At 45.7% G+C, this 26,161-nt stretch overlaps 1 protein-coding gene and 1 long non-coding RNA gene across 2 annotated transcripts in view; one reads left to right on the top strand and one right to left on the bottom strand.

Annotated features, from left to right (window-relative positions):
- Positions 1–26,161, top strand: part of LOC144754691 (uncharacterized) — a 220,140-nt gene that overhangs the window by 172,094 nt on the left and 21,885 nt on the right. Inside the window, exon 3 of the long non-coding RNA XR_013594757.1 lies at positions 315–373. This is a non-coding gene — a long non-coding RNA (uncharacterized LOC144754691). The remainder of the gene's footprint in view (positions 1–314; positions 374–26,161) is intronic.
- CFAP107 (cilia and flagella associated protein 107) overlaps positions 1–26,161 on the bottom strand; it is a 250,428-nt gene that overhangs the window by 99,464 nt on the left and 124,803 nt on the right. The window lies entirely within an intron of this gene.

Consider the following 26,161-nt stretch of genomic DNA (forward strand, 5'->3'; position numbering starts at 1 on the left):
TGAAAGGTAAACTGTACTGTGTAGATTTCTGGCATTTAATATACCAATGCATGACGCATTTGTTCTGGCGCATCTCTGCTGATATGCAGAGATGCGCCAGAACTCATAAATATGCCCCTAACAGTCTTACTTATGACAAAAGTATGGCACACCTGAAGCCATCTTAATTGGAATAAAGTGGTAACACTTAAAACATTTAATTACAGAAGGAACAAAATGAGGGGGTTCATTTTGCCATAGAAATTATGATTAGTGCTGCAGGAAGAAAAATTAGGGCACATTTTGACTTCTCAAATCCTCTTCTATTTCATTAGAAAATTCCTGACATGCAGAGTGAAACATGCACGTTGAATACCAGCAGCAGACTTCCCTGGTGAGCAATAGCTTTACTACAGTGATCTAATGTGCAACTAGAGTGCTAACATTCAGAATTTATGGCAAATGTGTGACACATCTGAATGCCTTCTTGATGGAACCAAAGTATACAAGCATTGAAAATGCAAAAGGTCTCGCCCTCGTTTAAGTTAAAGCAATTCTATTTGTAATTAGGTGGCTTTTTAGCTTTGCTTTTATTAGTGTATTTCAATCTTTCGTGTACATAACATGCATATGTATGCATATATGTATATGTATGCATGCCTTTATATTTGTATTTATATAGATATGCAGATTATACATGTTTACATATGTATGTATGTATATATATATATATATATATATATATATATATATATATACACATAAATATATATAAATGCATATGCGTATATATGCATATATCTATGTGCATATGTGAGCCTGTAGAGAGAGGTAGAGAGAGATAGCGAGGTAGAGACAGGTAGAGAGGTAGAGTCAGTCAGTGTCAGTCAATCAGTGTCAGTCAGTGTCAGTCAGTCCGTGTCAGTCAATCAGTGTCAGTCAGTATCAGTCCATCAGTTTCACTCAGTGTCAGTCAGTGTCAGCTAGACAGCTCTGCTGACCTGGCTCTCTGGCTCTAAAGCAGCTCTGCTGACCTGGTTCACTGGCTCTAAAGCAGCTCTGCTGACCTGGTTCTCTCCCTCTAAAGCAGCTCTGCTGACCTGGTTTCCCTGGCTCTACAGCAGGTCAGCTGACCTGGTTCTCAGGCTCTAGAGCAGCTCTGTTGACCTAGTTCTTAGGCTACAGAGCAGCTCTGCTAATCTGGTTCTCTGGCTCTACAACAGCTTTGCTGACCTGGTTCTCTGGCTGTAAAGCAGCTCTGCTTACCCGGTTCTATGGCTCTAAAGGAGTTCTGCTGACATGGTTCTCTTGCTCTAGAGCTGTTCTGATGACCTGGTTCTCTGGCTCTAGAGCAGCTCTGCTGACCTGGTTTCTCTGGCTCTACAGCAGCTCTGCTGAACTGGTTCTTAGGCTCTAGAGCAGCTCTGCTGACCTGGTTCTCTGGCTCCAAAACAGCTCTGCTGATCTGGTTCTATGGCTCTAAAGCAGCCCTGCTGACTTGGTTCTCTGGCTCTAGAGCAGCTCTGGCTCTAAAGCAGCTCTGCTGACCTGGTTCTCTGGCTCTGAAGCAGCTCTGCTGGCCTGGTTCTCAGGCTCTAAACCAGCTCTGCTGACCTGGTACTCTCCCTCTAAAGCAGCTCTGCTGACCTGGTTTCTCTGGCTCTAGAGCAGCTCTGCTGACCTGGTTCTATGGCTCCAAAGCAGCTCTATTGACTTGGTTCTCTGGCTCTAAATCAGCTCTTCTGGCCTGGTGTCATGGCTCTAAAGCAGCTCTGCTGACCTGGTTTCTCTGGCTCTAAAGCAGCTCTGCTGACCTGGTTCTCTGGCTCTAGAGCAGCTCTGCTGACCTGGTTCTCTGGCTCTAAAGCAGCTCTGCTGACCTGGTTCTCTCCCTCTAAATCAGCTCTGCTGACCTAGTTCACTGCCTCTAGAGCAGCTCTGCTGACCTGGTTCTATGGCTCTAAAGCAGCTCTGCTGACTGGTACTCTGGCTCTAGAGCAGCTCTGCTGGCCTAGTTCTCTGGCTCTAAAGCAGCTCTGCTGACCTGTTTTCTCTGGCTCTAGAGGGCTCTGCTGACCTGGTTATCTGGCTCTAAAGCAGCTCTGCTGACCTGGTTCTCTCCCTCTAAAGCAGCTCTGCTGACCTGGCTCTATGGCTCTAGAGCAGCTTTGATGACCTGGTTCTCTGGCTCTAGAGCAGCTCTGCTGACATGGTTCTCTGGCTCTAAAGCAGCTCTGCTGACCTGGTTCTCTCCCTCTAAAGAGCTCTGCTGACCTGGTTCTCTGGCTCTAAAGCAGTTCTGTTGACCTGGTTCTCTGCCTCTAGAGCAGCTCTGCTGACTTGGTTCAATGGCTCTAAAGCAGCTCTGCTGACCTGGTTCTCTGGCTCTAGAGCAGCTCTGCTGACCTGGTTCTATGGCTCTAAAGCAGTTCTGCTGACCTAGTTCTCTCTCTCTAAAGCAGCTCTGCTGACCTGGTTCTCAGCCTCTAGAGCAGCTCTGCTGACCTGGGTCTCTGGCTCTAGAGCAGCTCTGCTGACCTGGGTCTCTTTTTCTAGAGCAGCTCTGCTGACCTGCTTCTTAGGCTCTAGAGCAGCTATGCTGACCTGGTTCTCTGGCTCTGCTGACCTGGTTTCTCTGGCTCTACAGCAGCTCTGCTGACCTGGTTCTCTGCGCTCACGATGCACGCACCCGACTTCACGAAAATATAATTAAAAATAATATAAGTTTATTATAAGTAAAAACATATTATTTTTATGAATACTTAGATAATCTATTGCCCTAATATGTATATTAAAGACACATACATATCATTTTGTAACATAAGTTTTTTTTTGCGAGAGTCGCGCACCCATCGCACCCCAGCACATATATGACATCACACGGGACCCGCCACCGTGCAAGCAACTCGTACCGTAAGACGCATGTGTCGCGAATGCGCGGGAGCAGGAGTCGCGGACCGGTCGCATACCAATCGCACACATCACGTAATATTAAATGTATATGATGTAACTGAAAAACACGCAGCCGTCGCACACCATACGCGGATCCTTCACAAATAGCGGCTAGAATCCGCGCACCCACCGTGATGTGTACGGTTTGAGGGTGCGACACCGAATGTTTTTTTTTTTTAAAGAAAATAATATAAATATATTAAAATAAAAAATGAAAACAAAAAAAATTCTCAATATTTCAGTTTGAATTTTTTTTTGCAATTTTCAGAAAAATATATAATGTTACCTGATGAATAAAATATTTATAAATAAACAGTTAAAAAACTGTAGAAAATCAGTACAAAAAATAGGTATAATTACTATCACACTTAAAAATTAGCATTTAAAAAACCTTTGAAATTCACTGAAAAAACCATAGGTTTCAGAGACGTTATAGTTAGAAATTAGCATTTAAAAAACCTCAGAAATTCACAGAAAAAAACATAGGTTTCAGGCGTGTTATAGTTAGCTGGCCATTTCACTCATACAAAACCATAGAAATTCCTCCTTAACTATAACTCGCGCGCCCGCAATGCACTGCTGATGATGTCATATATTGCATCATTCATGACATGGTCAGTGACATCTCTGATGACATCGCAAATGACATCAGCAGCAGTGCATTGCGGGCGCGTGAGTTATAGTTAGCAGAACTAACTATAACTGAGGAATTTCTATGGTTTTATACGAGTGAAATGGCCAGCTAACTATAACACCCCTGAAACCTATGTTTTTTTCTGTGAATATATATATATATATATATATATATATATATATATATATATGCTTAATTTTGTATAGTATTTCAATGATTTGTTTCACTTCTACATTTGTGACAGTGAACATATTTGGCCTGATTTGCACAGGTAACTTACACTTTTGAGTAAATTTACATTTGTGAGCTAAATTTACAACTTTTCTGTACTTACAAATTTCTTGTGTAAGCGACAACAAAAAAAAACAAGCATTTGAAATGCTATAGGTCTTGCTTTTAGGGCCTTGTAAGTATTTAGCCATGCAATATGGCGACTGCCCGCCTTCCTTTTCTATTTATTTAATTTTGTAGCATTTGCGGCATGCCACGCTTTAACTTGACATGTTTAATACTAACGTGCATGCGACAAAAGTAAATTAATAAAAAAGAGAGCTGGGAGGCCGCCATGTTTAAAGCTAGGTGGGAGCGAGTGCTTGAGGGCTGAGGGAAACATCTATTGCATTGCCATATTTCATATATGAACATGAAATAAACCGAGGGAAACTCAGATCAATAATGGCAAAATTATAAATAATTTAATTCACTTAATCATATAAGAACGTGGAATAAATCTGTACGTTCCAGCCACACTCGTCCCATGGTGCAGAAGTGCAGATGAAGATATATACTTAATAGCAGTATTTCTCAAAAAAGAAAAAGAAATTACTCTGACTGCTTGTACTATAAATAGCCGGAAAGCATCCATCACCCCAGGAATTGGAAAGGTTTGCTTCCTGGTGTGTTTTTCTGTTATCTTGCACATTGTAGAAGCTGATTGCAATCATACAGAAAATTTTAAATGTTAATTTTCTGCATTTATTCCCAATTACTGGAACATTTGTTACTGTGTTTTCATGTAAATTGAGAATGCACTGCATATATATCAAATATGTAAATAAGGACATTCTAACCAAGCTGCACGTTATTCTGTGGAACACACTGCATCGTGCAGCAGAGAAGACTCTATGCATATGGTCTATTTTGAAATTGAGCACCATGAGCAAAAGGCCCAGAGGGTACATCCTGCAAAAAAACACAATTTAGGCTTCGAGCAAGTTACAAACGTAGACAAGAATAAATAACACACACACACAAGGAGCACACTATGAACTAGGGGAGGAGATGCTCCACAAATGGGATTCAGCGGGTGGCTGCTCCTGTTACATGAACTATTTAGGGGGAGTGAAGCGGGAGCTGATTGATATCACTAGAGAAGAGGTGTGTACGTGTGTTGTTGGCCGGGGTGTGTTTGGAGTGGATGATAGGATCCCTTGCTTGACAAAAGCATGTGCGCTCTTTCTAATTTCCATTTAGATGGCCAGAAACTTGAGTTGCTACTTCTATGGAGCCCTAGGTGGGAGAAACCGAGACATAAAGCAAATAAAGGCCAGTGTTTTGAAGAGAGAATGTGGCATAACAACTAGAGTTGCTGATTTTGACCTTGAGGAACAGAGTTCGAGTCTCTGCATTGCCTTTCCTCGTGCCTACAAATTGCAAGGGTTTTTTTGCACAGCGTATTTGACCCCAAATTAACCTAATAATAACGTAAGAATGAAGCGGGCACCGCGCTCATAAAGAGAAACGTGCGTGAAGACCTTTGAACAGCTGTTCAAAATAGCAAGCAAACTTGGATGACATGGATGATTATAATACTACTCCTGTTGTGTGACCAAGGGAGGAGGTAGGACTGAAAAGAACCTGAAAGTGCGAGTCCAAGCGGCAGAAAGCGCCTGTTGGTGAAAGAAAGAATCACCATGTGAAACTATAACTATGCAGCCTTAGAAATTCGGATCCCCTCCTCTCCATGTTCATAGCACCGTCTGCATAGTGCCCACACCGTCATCCGCTCCCCCCCTGCATTTTATACACTTGCCCATATAATGATTACACAGGACACAATATTATGGGTAAAGAACTGCTGCAGGTTTATTTCCATACAACAAAAAGTATGACGTTTTTGTGGGTTATCTTACGGGCGATCCAGGGCAGGCAGCCCCTCGCTGCCCCGCCCGCCTTCTGAGCCAGCCGGCACGGTGGGTCGACGCCCGGACAGTGCAGCCTTTGCTGATCCCCTTACGGATCACGTGATCATGTCTTATACTCCCGCCCCCCCTTTCAGGGCGGAGCGTGGTGTGGCACACCCCCGGTTGGTAAGGCCCCCCAACCGCCCGAAGGACTAACGGGGCGCCGTCGCGGTTTTCCCGGAACCTCCCTGCGGCTCCAGGTCTTAGCTCAGGCACCCTTACTGTGCCAGGCAGAGGTACCCTTACTGTACCCGTCTGCCGCAGAGGTACCCTTACTGTACCAGTCTGCCTCCAGCTCGCCTTGTAACTCCGCCACAGCTCTGGCGGAGGCTACCGTCGATGACAGAGCCCCCCACCTCAGAGCTCCCTAGTTACATCTCGCAGCTTCTAGTGCCTCCCACACATTAGGGAGAAACATATCCTTCCTGACTTACACTTTCATAGTTATGTTCACGTTATCCTTGGCGCCCTGACAATGGGGTCACCACAGGAATGAAGGAATAATGCACGGTGTCCCACCTCAGTCGTTGCACATTTCGTGGGGTGCCAACCTACCGATGGCCGGACCCTGTTATGCACCTGTGACCCTGGATACTTATACCAGTACTGGTATCGACTACTAGAGTGGGTCACATGTCTAGCTATAGGCTTCCAGGATTCGCTGGGGACCCGTCATGTCCCTGCTATCAGCCCTAAGTAGTGTTTGTCCCTGACCTAGTGAGGCGCACAAAGGCCATCTCCCACCTTGGGGACTATCTCGCCATTCTGGCGTTGGGCTTGAGCATCCATTTCTTGGTGCATGCTTGCAACCTTAGGTAATCACCTTAGTTGTGTGGGCCCCCCGCTTGGCAGCAAGCTTGGCTAAGGCCCCATGAAATCACCTGCCTGTGCACGCCAGTCCAGCTATTCCCTAGGCGTCCTGCCCCTAGCTACCAGGCTTACCACTCCAGGCATGTCATTAATTGTCCCCATCTTGCGTTGAAGCCTCTCATGGGAACTACTTAGCCAATCTCCCTTCACGTTCCCCGTGCAGAGTGACTGGTATGTCCGTCACGTGACCCGTAGGTTTGAGGCAGCCTTTGTGAGATAACCCACTCTTGGAGTGTGCCCCCTGCGACACTTCACCTTGTGCCCTATGTTCCCCCAACATCACTGAAGGGTCACCTAGGATCAGGTAAAACCTCCTATATTCTAGCCGGTGGGTCACTTACTAATTTCCGTACCATTAGTGAGCTGCTGCTGTGTCGCAGCACACAAACACATCACCCTCCCCTCCTTGAATGCAAACCTATTTAGAATTGTGCTTGTCATGACTCTTGAAAGCATGAGCATGAGAGGGGTGGCCTGGATCAAACCGAAGCTGCTCCACCCAGGGGAGAGGGGGGCCAACTAAGCTTTTACCTAGGGCAACTGATAGTCACACTGCCTGTGCTGTGATGCGCGAATGCATCCATACCCTCAAATCTTACAAATTGCAGCGTAAGAACGTGCCAGATCCCCCACATCCTGAAAGCGACCCTGCTCTATGTTGTCTACTGATCTGCAGGGACTTTTAAAGTGTTAGTAGTCATGCAATTGTAATATAGCAGTAGCCAAATTGAACCTGCCTCAAGGAATAATAAACCTATTCCAACCACTTCATTAAACTGAAAGAAGCACGACAAGCCAGGAATTACTGCCAAGTACCTGCCACGCCCAATATTATTCACACACTCAGCTTGAAGCAACATTTCAATGCCAATACCTCTGTTAACAGACCCATGTAGCGGGTTGAGAATTAGCCTTAGTAGAATGACCTACGGTACGCCTATAGTCCTCTGCTTCATGTTTGAAGAGAGGGTAGACCTTGGTTCGTTATCACTTTGATCACTGGTGTACCGACATGTCAGCCATCAGTTCCAATTTGCAATCGCGGACACATTCAGTGTTGATTCGTTAAAGGTGTGTGCGAAGTCTATCGTCCTAAAATGTGCTTTCCACTGTGCTGTGCTATACATAAACTTGCTAAAGTGACCCTATGCCCTATGCGCTAACACGCAAGAATTAAACCTAACATAAATTGACAAGTTAGCACTCTGTTAATGCCAAGGCAGATAGGAGTGTGTGATTTGGCGTCCTTCCTAACTCGTCCCCTTACTATTCTTCTCACAAACACCTCCTCCTCCATGTCCTATGAACGAACCTCAAAGTTCTTCTCCCTCAGGGGCACTTAAATTTAAACCATGCCCTCTCTCTAATCTGATGGAAGACCTTTTAACATAGAAAATTCTAACCTCCTTGATAATGGAAGTGTTTAATCAGAGTGTTCGAGTGGTTTTGAGAGTCTGCCATTTATTGGAGTAATATCCTTCTGCCTGTGTTTGGTACTCTATGGTAACACGCAACATCACAATTCTCGTGTAACTCTGTATGCAACCCCTTACATTGTCTATGCTTCCGGTACTTTGCACAATGCCACCATTGTCTACGTAATATTAGATCTTGTGTTTGGGTGTCCGCCCAGTATTGCATTATTTACCTCTGCCTGAACTGTATATGCTTACGTAACTTGCCCCAACGTAACTCCTGCCATGCCTGTTTGCTACCTCTTGTCTTGTTTGCTTACCTTAGTCACTTTGCTTCATGAAGCTTCGCGTTTGGTTGTGTAATATGTGCACCTATAGTGCTCTCATGTATTAGTTCTGTTCCTATGGTGAAGCGCTCTGACATCTCCGAGTAAAGTCAGCATTTATATAGAAGCATAATAGGAGGCAAAAACTACAGACCGGGTCCAGGATGGTGAACTTCAAACTAGCTATAAGCTGCCTCACACGACACCACATCATCCCCAGGAAGTTCCCGTCATGCAAGAATGGGAATCCCTTACATTCGACAGCATCCAACAAAACGGCATGTAGGGGGGGGTCCACCTACAGGGCGCAGGCTTGATTGACATAAGCAGCGCTCATTCGTGCCGAATACTAATTAACTGCCCTGGCAGTTACAGTGATGAAATTGTACCGTCCCGTAAGGTCCTGCTTGACACTTAAAGACCTTCGGCAATTCGAAGGAATGCGGTAGTGAGGATGATCAGGAGGGAATGTCAACTGACGGGGTCTGCAACTTGTGTTTTTTGCCACACCCTTAATTATCTGGGCCACGCACCTTCGAAGGACCTGTAGTGCCGGTAATCTTCCAGAGAGGTCGAGGCCCGTGCACAGAGCAGAAACCATAAGTCAACGAATAAAAGCGGTGGATGTCAAAGACCATGCCTGCGTCCCCTGCTGCCATCTTGTAAACGGGAAAAGACGCGCAGTTTAGAAGCTGCTTACCCCTTACGGGGGGGGCAGCAGCCCACGCTGAAAATAGATCAGCAACACAAGGCATGGAGAAACAGCGCCATGCGTTACCCGGGCTACCCAGGCGCGATCAACCCTCTGTGTGTGATTTGAATAAGTTCTCTAGTTTGCCCAAAACTCCCATTTGCCATGCTTAGGTTTTTAGCAATAGGAGCGACGCGGACATACGGCGCTGGTTCCCGGACTACATTGATGGGGGGTTGAGCCCATTTATCAATAGAACCAACTAACAGATTGAGTCAATGGATACCATCCAAATAACGGGAGAAATATCAATCGACCTCCTCACTGGTGATATCTTCTTCCTCCATTCTGAAGGAGAAACAAGTTTTAAAATGCAATCTTATGACTCTTTTATCCCTCCCTATTTTATTACAGTTTTATATAGCGTGAGCTTAGCCCAAGGGCATTAGAGCGCTTTACATGACAACCATATAAATCACAAGGAGATTAGGGGATTTGGTCAGGATCACAGGCTTTTGAGCTGAGGTCGGGAATCAAACCTGGTTCCACAAAAGTTGGCAGCTTTGGCCACTTGGCGCTATTTCGTTGCCTGATATTTTGATTGTCCCAGAGAAGCAACAGTAAAGGCGACACATAGAGACCCAAGCCTGATATTCAACCACACTGGAACACGAGCATATATTAACTGCATGGCCTACATCTCATTGGGATCGAGGAGCCATATGGATATAAGGCAATCAACCTTTGAGCTTTTACGGTGAACACTGGAAATAAATACAAAAAGATATCTATCAATTGGTCTTGGCAAAGATGAATAAATTAAGAAACCATCGCAACGCCTCGACGTCCCAACAACACACACAGAAGTTTATCACTCAATGCTAGTACAATCTTTTGAGAATGGACGTGTAAATTCTTCAAGACTAATTGTATTTGTCTGTTATTGTGGCTCTCTAGTATTGTATTGTCCTTTCAATTAATATTGAAAGGTAATGCTTTGTTCTGTCTTGGCTTTTTTAACTTTGACATGTTGAACTGATTGTTCAGTTCTTTTAATCTGATGAATGAGAACTTTGTGTAATTAAATAAATGTGATACAATTTTTTATTCTGTATAGTTGTCCTCTAGTTATATGTGGCATTAATAATCCTCCAGTTATATATGGCACAAAAACTGCCAGGGTGAATGCTGAGTGAAGGAGTTGAACGCGGCGTGATATAGCTGGCAAGCTAGTGCTAGATACTTACTAGGCGCCTAGAAAGATACCCCATGGGATTTCTTCTCTTTCACCATCTGGCAGATAGCCAGAAGGTGGCGACAGTGAGCTATTATAGTTGTTCACCACGAAGCCTTGTCGGGCATGCATTGCTTCATTGATGGAAACAAGTTCAGGGGCTGTTTTCAAATTCAATTTACACTCGCTTTACAGTTGTAAATGACCGTCACTTCAATGTTACCCATCGTCACACCGTTCGAGCAGTTCTCCCCTGGGGTGGGTCTTGCAAGGTTGGCACACCCACTCATCCATCCTGCAGTGTCCTTAGTCCCAGGTGCTATGCAGCAGTTTAAAATCTTTTAACAGTTTTTTGTTGCTCAAATGACTAATTTCTTATCTTTATATTATTCGCCTTTCCTCATTGCTTGATTTTTGATCTCGAGATATTGTCACTCAAAGTCGTCGTTGAATGTCACCCAATTACACCGAAATTATGGAAATCTCACACCAAAGCAATCTGAAACCTTGGCAGCTATGCTGATATGTAAAGATCTGCCAGTTAAGCTGAAAGCATGGGAATTTGGCGAGGGCATCAATTTTCTCTGCTTTCTTTGTCAGCGTCCCCCCCTTTTTTAGGACTTGTGCCCGGCATCTTGGGTGCCTGGAGCTACCTCCAGGACATGTCTCACGTGGTCCACGTGTGATGGACCCTGCTTCCTTTGGTGAGACCCCCACATAAAGGGCCTTGTCTCACCACATATTGGGTGCCAGCAGCCACCTCGAGGACACGTGTCACGTGGTGCAGGTGCTGTAACCTCAACGTCTATGCCCCTCTCAGCCAATCACTTCTTATTAGTCACCTGTAGCTGCCAACGAATATATGATATTACCACGATTACAAGTTCCACGCATGGCATTACCACGCGAATTTTAGTTCGCAAGTGGCTTTACCACGCTGGAATTTGCAACGAAGGATTATACCACGCATTTTAACGTCCTTTAAGCACAAACGATAAAGATTAATTTCTTACCTGACACCTTCCTGTCTTTCACCAGCAGCCCGTACTTCAATTCACCATCGAAACAAGCGTCAAAACACGTCTACCAAAACTAAAAAAGGACTGCTATTTTCACGTACACGGCACGTCTTTGGGGGAGGCACTTTCCTTTTTCTTCGGTGGTACTGAAGTTCGTTTTTTTAATTTAGGTAATCCGCTCCTTTGTTTGTTTTTTGGGGGGGAGACCCCCCCAGCCCCCCTCCGAGCTGCCCCCCAAGCCCAGGCCCCCCCTGCCCCCCCACCCCCTGCCCCCCCAAGCCCACGCAGAACGACTTGAAGGAATACCACGTCTCCCCCCCAGCCCGTGGTAAAGACGTCGTGGAAGGCACCCTCGTTGTAAAGACGTTTGCGTGGTAAGTGTCACGTGGTAAACGTTATTAGTGGTAATGCCTTCGTGGTAAATGATGTTTCCCGCTGCCAACGCGCTCTTTTCGAGGCGAGGTTCTGTGAACAGGTTCTGCTAAACTTACAGCCCGTGGAGGGTCAAAACAATGCAAAACGGAGATTGCGGTGGGATGGCGGGCGGGGGCAGAAACAGCCTCGATAAAGGGCTGAGCAGATGAAAGAATGTGTGAGGCGGGAGGAGGCCCGAGAAATGGAACCCAGCGCTGAACACTGTGCATTTCAATATAAAAAAGGCACTGTGCGTCTCCGTACCGCGCAGCGCTGCACACTGTCCATTTCAATAAAAAAGGCACTGCGCCTCTCCGTAGAGCACGGCGCTGCACACTGTGCATTGCTGCACACTGTGCATCTCGATATAACACAGTGTTGTGGGTCTCATTGGAGCACAGCGCTGCACACTGTGCCTCTCAACAAAACACAGCGCTGTGCATCTTAGAAGAGTACAGCGCTGCACACTGTGTATCTCAATATAATACAGCACTGCATCTCAGTGGAGTTCAGCGCTGCTTTTGTACATTTCAATTTAACACAGCACAGTGCATTCCAATAGAAACCCTTGAACGGGGGGGTGGGGGGGGGAAGCGGGCACGAGGGGGGGGGGTTATCGGCGGGCGCCACACCGCACGCATGCCTGCCCCCAACCTCAGTGATTTGCCGCATCAGGTGCCAGCAAAATAGGGGCACGTCCGTATTTAAGTGAGCCCCCGATCCCTGAGCAGCCCTCCTGCTCCCCTCCCCGCCGCCCCGACCGCGCTCCTACGACCCGCCAAGGCCCCCGCCTGCCCGCATGCAGCATTCCGCACTCAGGCCACCTCTTCCCGCCCCCCGTGGTATCCTACCACAGGGCCCCTGTGCAACCTGGGCTTAGCCCAGGGACGGGGCCGGGGGGGAGGCGAGAGCGTGGCGCATACCTTACTCGACGATGAGAACGACAGCGGAGGGTGCAGCGCGGCAGGCGGTCAGAGAACAGCGAGTCAGGCAGGTGCAGGACGACCAGCACCGAGGCCGGACAGGGGCATCCGGGAGGACAGACGACCGGAAAAGAGGTCGCATGCAGGGCTGCAGGGACATAAGTACCCGGCCCGCCCCCAACGCGCCCTCCCCCGGATGCACGTCACTGGTGCACCCGGACGGGGGAGGGGCAGATGCACTGCCCGAGCCTCCCCCTCCACGAGGACTGACGGAGGGGGGGGCTCCGACTAGTGGGACTAAGGGGGCTGCCCTGCTGATGTCCCCCTGTGGGGGACGCGGGCAGCGGCAGACTTGTTAGCTAGTCTTTGGGTCCCGGCACTTAGTGCTTTACAAATTAGGCACTGCGGTGTATCAACAAGGAAGCAGTCAAGAAGTTAAAGATGAAAGGTTTATTATAGTAAATATAAATAATTCGCTCAGTCTTGCTGTTTAGAAAGTGAGGCACGAGTCTAACCACTATAATTAAAGGGTAGTTGGGATCATGCACACTGAATATGTTTTGCCTCTTTTAAATTTCATACGCTTTCTTTTGTCCAGATTGGACCTTTAAATAGTCCTCTTTCTTAGACATTCGATGCTTTCTGTGCAGAGACTGTAGCGACAAAAATAAAAAAAGCCCAATGCATTGAAAAGAGAATGTGGTATTACAAATAGAGCCGTGGACTTGGTTCCCGAAGAACAGAGTTTGAATCTTTGCATCGCTTTCCTCATGACTACAAAAATCAAGTTTTTATTTTTTGCACAGCGTATTTTGAATTAACCTAAAAATAACAAAGTGTGTCCGGATTGGATCTTTAAATAGTCCTCTTTCTTAGACATTCAATGCTTTCTATGCAGAGACCGTAGAGACAAAAAGCAAAAAAAAAGCCCAGCATACTGAAGAGAGAATGTGGCATAACAAATAGAGCCGCAGACCTTATCCCCGGAGAACAGAGTTCAAATCTTTGCATCACCTTACCTCGTGACTACAAAACTCAAGTTTTGATTTTTTGCACTGCCTATTTTAAATGAACGTAAAAATAACGTAAGAATGGTGTGGTCACCGTGATAATTAAGAGGAATAACGTAAGGATGAAGTGGTCACCTTGATTATTAAGAGGAACGTGCGTTAAGACCTCCGAACAGCTGTTCAAAATGCGGCGTGAATGACTGAAATACTACTCCCATTGTGTGCGATAGCCAACCAGGAGGAACACCGAAGAAGGGCCATCACGCACTGCGCTGTGCAAGGAGCGTGAACACGTTGGGATGGACAACCAAATGAAACAATGAGTGAAATCGCCTGTATTTGCCTGGTAGGGAACCTAGCCCCCAAAGGAGGGACAATGTGTAGTGGTGGTCTAGTCTTTCTGTCCCCGGAACAGGAAGCAGACGGCAGGAAGCGGAAGGCGGCCATATTTTGTCATTGGCGCCGACCGCTGCCCACGAGTCAGTTGTTCCCGGCGCTCAGGGAAAATAAAGGCATTATAACTTCACAACTTGGTGTGGTTATTTCCTAATATTACAATGGCGACGAGTGTCGGAGTGTGACCCCACCGGCATACACTTAAAGACGCGCATCACGCATCTCGCGGGTGCGGCGGCCGAGTTTCCCGGAGCGCGGCAGAGGAGCCGTCGGGTGCCCATCACATAGGCACGAAAAGCTGTGCGACGCCCCGCGGTGCAGACCACAGCACCATACCCAGCGACCAGAGCGGAGAGGAACACGGTGGCCTCACCAGTGCTACAATTGCCATAAAAACCAGTGCACAGGCATCAGGAGGTACTGGGCTCAACCGTAGCATTATAAGCGCAAAGTCAAGGCATTTCATATTGCACCACCCTCAGTGCCGTGATTCCTGTCAGGCACCCTGGCTGAACAGCGGAGAGTGCCTGAGGCGCCTGACTCTTCCCCCCACGTCAGAGAGGAGGTCCACCTGGGACTGTCGAGCCCCACGAGGAGAGTCAAGGAGGGGGAGAGTGACGAAGAGTGCAGTGAAGAGGACACGGCACAGCAGCACACGCCGGGTAGTCCACCCAGTCGGGGGATCAAGACTGCGACAGACAGGAGGGGAGAACCCAGAATGGCGAGCCAGACTACGTCCCTCACCCAGCTAGTACCATTTCTGACAAAGAGCGGCGAACCGGAGATGAAATGGGAAGATTGGAAGCGGTACTTCCTTAACTACCTGGAGGCTCTGGAAGAAGAAGGTGATACCCCGTTCTCGAGCAAAAGGAAGAAGAAGATCCTACTACATAACTTGGGTCCGGAAGGGATCAGAGTGTACGACACCATAGTCAAAGGTGAGAGAGTCACCACAGACACAGAAGTATTTGATCACGCCATTGCTGACCTAGATGCACACTACAGACCGGTGGTGTGCGTCGCGATCGACAGATTCAACTTCTTTCAGAGGAAGCAAAAAAGTGGCGAGACGGTGGACGAATACGTCGTAGCGTTGCGGAAATTAGCCCTCACATGCAAGTTTGGGACGCTGCACGATGAACTAATCAGGGACCAGATTATCATGCACACTACCAGTTCTCACATACAGGAAAAGTTGTGGGTGAATGGAGATGCTCCACTCAAAGAAATCTGGGCGATGGTCAAGAAAGCAGAATTGTCAAGACGATGCGCTCAAGCAGCAAAGAAAGAAGCCATAGAGTCGCAAACTGTATGCAAGATAATGCTGCCCACTAGAAATGACCGTTCGAGGCAGAGCGAGATGCGGAGAAATCAAGGAGGTGGAAGGTCTGACAACTTCACCAAACACCAGACGGACAGCAGATCCACCAAAGGAGGTAGACCCCACTGTTACAGGTGTGGTAGCAATGCCCATCTGGGAAACGACAAGGCTTGCCCGGCGATCAGGGCCAAATGCTCTTACTGCAACATTTTCGGACACTACGAAAAGGTGTGTCGCAGAAAACCCAAGAACGCAATGGTACGTTTCGTAGACCAAGGACAGCGGGAAGACGCAAGCGACCAGGAAGACACAGTGGAAGAAGAGGAGTTCCTTTACATAGATGTCCAAGTACTGGAAATGGAAGGGTCGAACTCAGATAAACCCAGACTTGACATGCACATCGGGGGAATACCACTAGAGATGATCGCAGACAGTGGGGCGCCCATATCCATCGTTCAAAGGACAGTTTGAGAAGACAGATTCGCGCCAAGGATCAAAGAGAACCTTCTACCTATGGATGTGAGACCAGTCACATATACCGGACAAAAGATTCCCATGTTGGGGTACTGTCCTCTCCTGTTCGAATTCAGGGGCCGCCACGCAAATTGTAAACTATATGTCGCAGAGAAAGGCCCTTCGGTGCTGAGCTGGAAGGACCAGGGAGCGTTGGGAATCCAACTCAACCCGGGAGGTATAGAGAAAATCTTACTCATGGACATGGAGAACATGGAAGATGTGACGTTGTGGCGGAAGGCGTACCCCAAGGTGTTCAACGGCCAGATTGGTGAACTGGGTAAATACACGCATCTCATAAAGCTAAAGGAAGGAGCGGAGCCCGTTATGCACAAAGTGAGGAATATCCCGTTCCGCAGTAGAGAGGCAGTGCAAACGGAACTGGACAGACTGGAAAGAGAAGGAGTGATCAGGGCGATTGAGAGTGCAGAATGGCTCTCACCCCTAGTAGTAGCCCAAAAGCCGAACGGCAAGGTACGGCTCTGCGTCGACCTCAGAGAATTGAACAAAAACATCGTCATAGACAAATTCCCCCTACCACGAATCAATGAGATGCTGGCGAAAACTAAAGATGTCAAATGGTTCTCCACGGTAGACTTGTCATCCGCCTACCATCAAGTGAAACTACATCCGTCGTGGAACCATCTCACTTCTTTTATCACACCCTTTGGGTGCTACGAATTTGTGAGGATGCCCTTCGGCCTGGCTTCCGCCGCGGCAGTCTTCCAGAAGATTATGCACAGACTTCTAAAAGACTTGAAGGATGTCCTATTCTTTCAGGACGACATTTTAGTGATGGGGATGTCGAAGCAAGACCATAATGAGAAACTCCACAAAGTGTTGCAACGGCTGCAGGACAATGGGCTTACGGCTGAGTGGTCCAAATGCAATTTAGGAGTCCAATCCATCACGTACCTAGGTCACGAGGTGAGTGGACAAGGGATTACTCCTAAGAGAACAAACATGAAAGCCATTCTGGAGGCACCCACTCCTGGGAAGAAAGAAGATGTTCGGTCATTTCTGGGAATGGCCGAGTATTACAGCAAATTCATTCCCCACTTCGCCACGAAAACGCACTTTATACGTCAACTACTCAAGGAAAAGAACAGGTTCCAGTGGGGGAAAGACGAGCAATTGGAATTTGACGCACTCAAGCAGGAGATGAGCACCGCCATTCCCCTCAAGGGATTCGACCCGAGTGCAGAGTCCATCCTCACTACTGACGCCAGTGACCGTGGCCTTGGGGCAGTCCTGATGCAAAAGTCAGAATCCGGAGAGCTGTCAACTGTCAGTTTCGCCTCTCGCTCGCTAGCCTCCAATGAAGAGAAGTTCAGTGTTGTGGAGAAAGAAATGCTGGCAGTTGTCTGGGCGATGGAGAAATTTAGGCAATACTTGTGGGGAGCCAAGTTCCTAGTGAAGACAGACCACAAACCACTGGTCCGTGTACTGACATCCAGCGGCCACGATCACGCTACACCCAGGATAGCCAAGATGACTCTCAGACTGTTAGACTTCGTCTATGAAGTAGAACACATTCCGGGACCGCAGAACAAAGTTGCGGACTTCCTGAGTAGAGCAGCGGCCATGGATGAAGCGAGCAGCGGAGAGAGACAGGAATGGGAAGGATATGTGGTGGCCACCATCCAAGACACTGAAGAAGTGATAAGTGCGCAGGAATGGGAAAAAGCATATGAAGAGGACACCGATCTGGAGGCAGTGAAAGGGTATGTCGTCCATGGATGGCTGGAAAAAAGACACTTGAAGGAAGAACTGAGGAGGTACTGGGAGGTCAGGGACGAGCTGTCTCTGGCAGAGAACCCCGTGTTCTTACTCCGAGGTGACAAGGTGGTTCCACCACAGAACATTCTGGATCATCTGATGTCACTACTACATGAAGGGCACCAAGGTATAACGAAAACGAAAGCCCTTGCACGACAAGCGTACTGGTGGCCGGCCATCGACGCGCAAGTGGAACGTCACGTGCGTAAGTGCGAGTCATGTGCAAAGGCGGACAAGTCACAGAGCATGCTGAGACCGCCCTTGGGAAAATTCCCAGTTCCGGATGGACCGTGGGAAATGATATCAGTGGACATAATGGGTCCGGTCCTCGACAAAGCAGGAACTCAGAAATACGCAGTAGTAATCATCGACAAATACTCGAAATGGCCGGAATTAGTGATAATGGAACATGCAGACACGGAGGCTGTGGTACGTTTCTTACGTGCCACGTTTGTCAGGGAAGGAATCCCAAGGATAATTACGTGCGACAACGGGCCCCAATTCACTTCAGCGAAGTGGACTGCCTTTACCAACAGAAATGGAATTGAAGTGAAACACACGCCTATCTATCACCCGGCTGGAAATGGTCAAGTGGAGCGTTTCAATCGCGTGATTATGGGTACCATACAAGCGGCCATAGATGATGGTTTGGACTGGGAGAAAGAATTGGAGAAGATGATTTGGGCTTATCGCATCACACCTGGAAGCACAGGATACAGCCCGTTCAAGGTTTTAAGAGGAAGGGAGGCCTTCACGAAAGACAACACGGCATGGAGGAAACTAGTAGTGCAGAGCAAATGGTCACCAGCTGTGGTCAGAAGAAATCTGGAAAGGGCACAGGAGGTATACACCGCTCACTACAACAAGAGACGGAACACTCAGAAAGTGGATTTGGAGAAAGGCGACTGGGTTAGGGTCAAACTGGCAATCATGAAGAGAAAGGGAGAGAGCAAGTTTTCACCTCCCTTGAAGGTGGTAGAGCCCTACGCCCGTTCGGCCTTGCTAAGTGACGGCAAGATCTGGTCACTGGACAGAATGGCGAAATGCAGTAAAATCTTGAAGTGGGAAGAAGAGACGATGGAAGGTGCAGAGTATGTAGAAGACGAAGGCGAAAGCGAAGGTAGAGGAAGGTATGGAGAGAATGTAGAGGAAGGAGAGCAGCACGTGGCAGATGGAGAAGGAGAAAGGAGAACAAGAGATATAGAGAGAAGTGGACACAAAGCAGAAAGTGAAGAGGAAGTGACGGACAGAGATAGAAGTGGTTTAGGAGAAAGAACAGAGAACGAGGTATTGGAAGGAGAAGGAAGTAGTGAAGGAGTGCAGACCCGTGTGGGGAGGAGAGTGAAGGTACCTGAGAAGTTTAAGGACTATGACATGAACTGGAAGTAAGGACTTTGTTACATGTTGGGTAAATGCATAAAGGGGGGAGATATGTAGTGGCGGTCTAGTCTTTCTGTCCCCGGAACAGGAAGCAGACGGCAGGAAGCGGAAGGCGGCCATATTTTGTCATTGGCGCCGACCGCTGCCCACCAGTCAGTTGCTCCCGGCGCTCCGGGAAAATAAAGGCATTATAACTTCACAACTTGGTGTGGTTATTTCCTAATATTACATAATGCACCCATTAAAAAGCAGCATTTCTGATACCACAACAAAGAACCAATGGCAATCCATGGGCTTTGTTGAATCCCATGTTGTACATACATCAGGTGTTGCAGACAGTGCATGCGCAGTGCTTAGGGTCGACCTAAAAAGCCTTAGTAAGTCCAGAGCTACACAAGGCCAACCAGTGCTCCTGCAACACCCTCCAAAAGAAAATAATAGAGGCAGGGATTTAAAATAAACTCAAATAGGAAATAATGTTCAATGAAACAAAATTAGTAAAAATATAAATAAATTTAAACTCGTATTAAAAAATATATTAAAACAGTACGTATTTATTATTTATTTATAAAATATTAGAATAGGCTATTTTGAATTCAGAAAATAAGAAAACCATGTTTTATTTTAAATAATTAAATACATTTGAATTAATTATATTCTTCACATTTAATATTTATTCATGCACATTTAAAACATATGTATATATATATATATATATATATATCCAACAAGAGTTGACTGGAAAAGTAGAAAGGACCGCACACAGGTAAATTATCTTTGTATTTCTTTAAAATGATTCCCAAGTGGGTAGTCAGTCTTAAGTCCCCAGATGAAGTGCTTGGACACGAAACGCGTCGGGACATGGACATCATTTGAGCAATAGCAATATGATGCTTTGAGTGCATTCTCTCAATTAAAAATGCGACAAAGATAATTTACCTGTGTGCGGTCCTCTCTCCTTTTCCAGGCAACTCTTGTTGGATTGTGTGCGGCTGTGCCTGAGCCGCGAGTGAGACCCCGCTGTGCGCTGCACAGCCCTGCTGGGACGCCACATGACGAGTCAGTACTGGGCAGGCAAATGCAAATTGAAAGATGCAAAGCGGCACTCCTGGACTCAGAATTGCTTTGCCAACCTACTTGGGAATAATTTTAAAGAAATACAGAGAAGTTAGCAGGCGACTCACTGAAGGAATATCCGTGCACTACATATCCCAGAAGGCTACGAGTGGGGTCACGCCCTGTTGGGTGGGAAATATCGAATTGAATAGTGGTGCCAGAATACTGCCTGCTCCTTGGTATGTCAGTATTAAGTCCCCAGATGAAGTGCTTGGACACGAAATGCGTTGGGACATGGACATCATTTGAGCAATAGCAATATGATGCTTTGAGTGCATTCCCTCAAATAAAAGTGCGACAAAGATAATTTACCTGTGTGCGGTCCTCTCTCCTGTTCCAGGCAACTCTTGTTGGATTGTGTGCGGCTGTGCCTGAGCCGCGAGTGAGACCCTGCTGTGTGCTGCACAGCCCTGCTGGGACGCCACATGACGAGTCAGCACTGGGGCAGGCAAATGCAAATTGAAAGATGCAAAGCGGCACTCCTGGACTCAGAATTGCTTTGCCAACCCACTTGGGAATAATTTTAAAGAAATACAGAGAGCTTAGCAGGCAACTCACTGAAGAAATATCCGTGCACTACATATCCCAGAAGGCTACGAGTGGGGTCACGCCCTGTTGGGCGGGAAATATCGAATTGAATAGTGGTGCCGGAATACTGCCTGCTCCTTCGTATGTGAGTCTTAAGTCCCCAGATGAAGTGCTTGGACACGAAACGCGTCGGGACATGGACATCATTTGAGCAATAGCAATATGATGCTTTGAGTGCATTCTCTCAATTAAAAGTGCGACAAAGATAATTTACCTGTGTGCGGTCCTCTCTCCTTTTCCAGGCAACTCTTGTTGGATATATATATATATATATATATATATATATATATATATATATATATATATATATATATATATATATATATATATATATATATATATATATATATATGTGTGTGTGTGTATATATATATATATATATATATATATATATATATAAACAACGTTTTCTTCCGAAAAAGAGAAACTTGGAGCCGCAAGTCAAGTTGCTACTGTGTTCTCGTGTGTTTAAAGTTACATTTTTTTTTAAAAATCGGGTGATAGAGGAAACCCCTCCCAAACAGGAAACACATCATATGGCAAATTCCTGAATCCTGATTCAGTGTCTCAGGAAATATGGGCAATGTAGTTCATAAACATTTGATGAAATTTAAATCATTTCTAGCTGTTGATATCTCTCAACAGGCACTAATTATTTTACCATATTTTCATTTGACATTGCTCACATATTTAGTTAACCACAATTCTTGCCCTCCAGTGGGCCAACGTTATTTATGCCCCATTGTGTTAAAGATTGTCCCTTTTAGTTCGACATTTGTTAAATGCACCCCTTCCAATCCGTAGGGGGTCGCTATTGACATACCACGTTGTCTGTGATTTCTCATTATTTACAAAGTTACTCATACCCTCCAGTGGGTTGACTACAAATTTCTATAATTTAGTTTGTGGTAGTCCTCTTGGTTCATAAGTTTATATTGTATGGGTTTTAATTCTGGTGGGGGTGAGTGAGGGGTGTTGTTATTCCAGTGAAAATTTAAAATTCGTACATAGTTTTATGGGGATGGATAGGGACGATGAGGACCAAGGAGAAGTTATTGTCAATATCAAGTTTTCTTATAGATGTATATATAGTTCCTCAGGCCAAAGGGAGTCTGGTTCTAAAGTTCAGGATATGTCTTGATTCTTTCTGACGTAAGAGTTTTTCCCTGTGACCTCCTCTGTCAGATAGGCTCATTGTCTCGATTCCGCAATATTTCAAAAGTTTGCAATCTCCTCCATGGTGGCTTTCCATGTGTTTTGATACCGCGTTACTTCTGTCTTTGTGTACCGTGGCTCGAATATGTTCTAATATTTGCTTTTTCAATTCACATATAGTGCTCCCTATATATTTCAGTTTACAGGGGCACTCTATCATGTAGATTGTGTATTGGCTGGTGCATGTTATTAGTTCTCGGATTATCCAAATCTTAGTGTTTGCCATTGGTATTTCCTTTGTGCGTTTGGCGATTTCACATGCCTTGCAGTTATAACACTTGACGAATCCACGTGTTTTTAGCCATGATTTCTTTTTATTTATACTCTTGAAGTGGCTGTGAATTAATTGATCTTGTAGATTTTTAGCTCTCCTATAGGTCACAATTGGGTGGCTACCCATTCTTTTTCCGATTGTTGGATCCAATTGAAGGATTTTCCAATTTTTCTTTAGTATTTGGTTTATTCTTTTTGATTCCTGGCTGTAATCCAGAATCAATCTTATTGGTTCTTCCTCTGTTGTTGGTTGTTTGTCATTTGGTTTCAAACATTCGGACCTTTGTTTTTGGTTTGTTCTGTCCCAACAGTTGTTGACCACTGTTTTGCAGTATTTCCTTTTTTGGAAGCGTTTGATGGTATTTGCGCTTTGTTTCTTCCATTTCTCCTCCTCGCTACACATCCGTCTCAGGCGGGAGGGGTTTCCTCTTTCACCCGATTTAAAAAAAAAAAATTTAACTTTAAACACACAAGAACACAGTAGCAACTTGACCATGATCAAGGTAGCGGATGCTATCGAAACGCGTTGGTTATGTCTCTGCTGAAACTGAAATGGATTAAAGAATAAATTAACTGAAAACTGATCGAGTTGGTTGGTGTTTTGCGGCTCCAAGTTTCTCTTTTTTCAGAAGAAAACGTTGTTGTAATAAAGAGCTCAACCGCAGGAGCGACGCACCTACGCAGTAGCGCCGGTTTTGGGGAAAAGAGGGAGCCATATCGTTGGATATATATATATATATATATATATATATATATATATATATATATATATATAATAGAGCGCGCGAGGCCACCCGGCCAACAGTTTTCGCCGTTTCCGGCTTCAGGGCCCATATACTTTCCAAAACCACCATATACATCGATCAGGTGACTTCACGAGCTCTATCAAGTTGGTGTGTGTGTGTTCCCTGCTACCAAATTTCGGTGCACCCGACTTACCATCCACCGATGCGGGTGCCTAATGACCACAATGAATCAGGGAGCTAGCTGTAAAGGAAAGGCAGCAAAATACAAACCCAACCAATAACCTTCAAATACTGTTTAAATGACCACGGACAACTGGAAGTTTTAAAAATGTTTATCTAAAGTTCAATATTTTCTTGCATGAGGTACAGTAAAATAAGGCAATCAATAACCAAGATAACGTAAATCACATAGGCAGAAAGAAATAATGACAGAGTAATCATCAAGGTACAAAATAAAATGTAACGAGAAAATACTATATAAGTCAGTATTATCTAGACAGGGATAGACTAAGTGTGTGTGACTATAGAAGAACTTATAATGAATAACACGCTTCACTTAAGGTGAAAGGGCCTTTGAACAACCTAGGCAACGAAGTTCTAGACCATATCAGAAAATGACACACTGCTATGCAAAATATGATTTCTAACAAATGAGAAGACATAGGAATAACTTCGCAAAATTATAAATGACTGTTCAATAGTTGCGGAAAGGCATGGAAATATAACATATGCAATGTTGAACTTTATTTAAGCAAAAGTTAGAAATTCAGAAGGTGCAAGAATTTCAAGAGGTTCAGAGTAATATTTACCTAGAAAAGGTGTGGAAACCAAACCCTGGCCACGGGTCAGTTAAGGACAGGAAACCCTCAAGGAAGGATACCCCTCAAAGGACAGCAGGTGCAGAATGGACACCCAGGACAGGACAGGATACCCTCGAAATAGGAATCAGGACAGGACCCTCAGGACAGGACAGCAAACCCTCAGGACAGGACCCTCTTCAGGACAGGACCGGAACCCACAGTTCGGAAGCAACGCCTGCGCTCCACCCGCTCTGCAGCTATCGATCAAGACCCCGATTGGGTCAGCGAACTCCCAGCTAAGTGCTTTGCCAGCACTTTAAGGTTCAGTAGAACCTTAGCCTATGGTCAAATTCGGACAGAGTGCTCCGCAGCGCTCTGTATCTTCAGTCACCTATTGAGTGCGTTGGGTCAGTGACAGGTCAGCTAAACCAGACAAGTCGGACGGTTCACTAGGTGAACCCAGGGTAGATATACAGTTTGGGGACAGTGTACCACCCCCCAATGTTGCAAAGTGTCAGAATCCCTCAATTTCAATTGGTCCTAAGGTAGGGTTTGGGTAACACACCAATCACAATACGCGAATTGAAGCCTTCATTAACATATTTGGGTACCGCCTAGCAGATTTGGGGTTCCCATGAGCTAACAGTAGCGCAATATAACAATGTATCACATAAGGAGCTACATTCGCTGTTCTCGCAGGGCAGAGGTGACTTTCTCAGGAGCATCTCGCCCATCACTGCCAGCTGGCTATGTTCCATCAGCCAAGGTCCCTCGTGCTGCCGAATGTCGCACAGGCGCAGAAGGGACCTCCAATATGGCTCTCCTCTCACTCAGACCCCCATTTCCCGCAGTACATGAAAAGTAAGCGAAAACAAATTAATACATAATAATGTCATTATGAAAACACATCACAGGGTTTGTACTTTTAACTCATCATCCAGAAATAAACTTAATTGCATTAAATGTTAGCTACATTGACACGGACACAAGAGCAGTGGCACGAGCTGTACCACATGATAAGCACAGCTATGAATTACGCATGCGCATAACTTTCCCTCCACTTCTGCAGACGCGTCAGGACACGTGAGTGTGGCTGACGCATGCGCAGTAACTAAAATACAAGCGACGGCCATTTTTAAAAGGACACGGATTAAGTCATTAGAAATACACATAGGCAAGCTTCGGGAACTTTACTTAAGCTAAATATAAACGTTAGTAAAACATACACGGGTTACCTTATTACACATAAATGAGGTTCTTGATTTCGGCAAGCCGCAAAATATGCAAAGCTTTGCTTCATCAATCCCCTCTTTGATGATATCTACTATCATCACAAATTATACTGGAACCAGATGCCAACTTTCTTTCATACTTTATAAAGTTCTATTTCTTCCAGCAACCGCTCCAACTTTTCTCTTTCAGTTTTAGCAGGGTGAGAAGTTTTCACCTTTTTGTATATCTGATCATTCACTTCCTCTAATTCAATCTCATCCACACTTCGTTTCACTCCTCTTGCATTTACCTCGTGCTTTTTGGTGCGCTTGCGGTATTTACAGCATAAGAAAATGGAAAGTATAATAAGACCTATAATACCAATTGGCATCAGAATTTTGAATAATAAGCTTTTACCTATGCTAGCAAGCCAATGACCTACATTTGAGAGACCATCGACCAGTCTCTTCCAGGCACTATCAACCTCGAGTGGTTTGAGTTCCTTTGTCAAATTAGTAATGTTTTTCACATATCTTTTGATCTGTACACTTTTATCCGGAATATAAGTGCAACAATGTTGCGCCTTCAACATCCGGCAGACTCCGCCCTCTTTCGCTAATAAGGTGTCAAGAGCAAGTCGATTTTGTAAAACCATTGATCTGATCGCAACCATTTCGGTATTGACCAGCAGAAATCCATGAGCTGTTTCAGTAGACAGCACATCTACTATAGTAGACAATTTGCAAATTCTGTGAGTGTTCAGAACCACTCCCACTCCAGGTATCAGTGCACTGAAAATACTACCCATAATTTCACCTATACTTTCTCTTTTACTACGCACTAAGCCATTAGTATCTTCATTGCTTCCAGCTTTTCCATTCACATGGTATATTTTCGGGAAAACAATGCCAAAGTAGCAGCTCCCATACCAGTGATCCGGCAATTTGAAATAAGCCTTGTCCCCACAAATATAATAAATTCCAGGAAACACAGGCTCTGACCCATTTTTGAAACCCCAACCTCCAATTACCTTGTAATTATGTTCGCATTCACTGGAACCAATGAAAACATTATTATAATAGCTAGTCTTCTCGCGGTGAAGACATAGCTTGCCTTTCTTTTCAAAATCCAGCAACAGAGCAGGACCCGCTCCACCAGATGAGGTGCCTTCC

This window comes from Lissotriton helveticus, chromosome 5_1, assembly GCF_964261635.1.
Source record: "Lissotriton helveticus chromosome 5_1, aLisHel1.1, whole genome shotgun sequence".
NCBI lineage: Eukaryota > Metazoa > Chordata > Amphibia > Caudata > Salamandridae > Lissotriton > Lissotriton helveticus.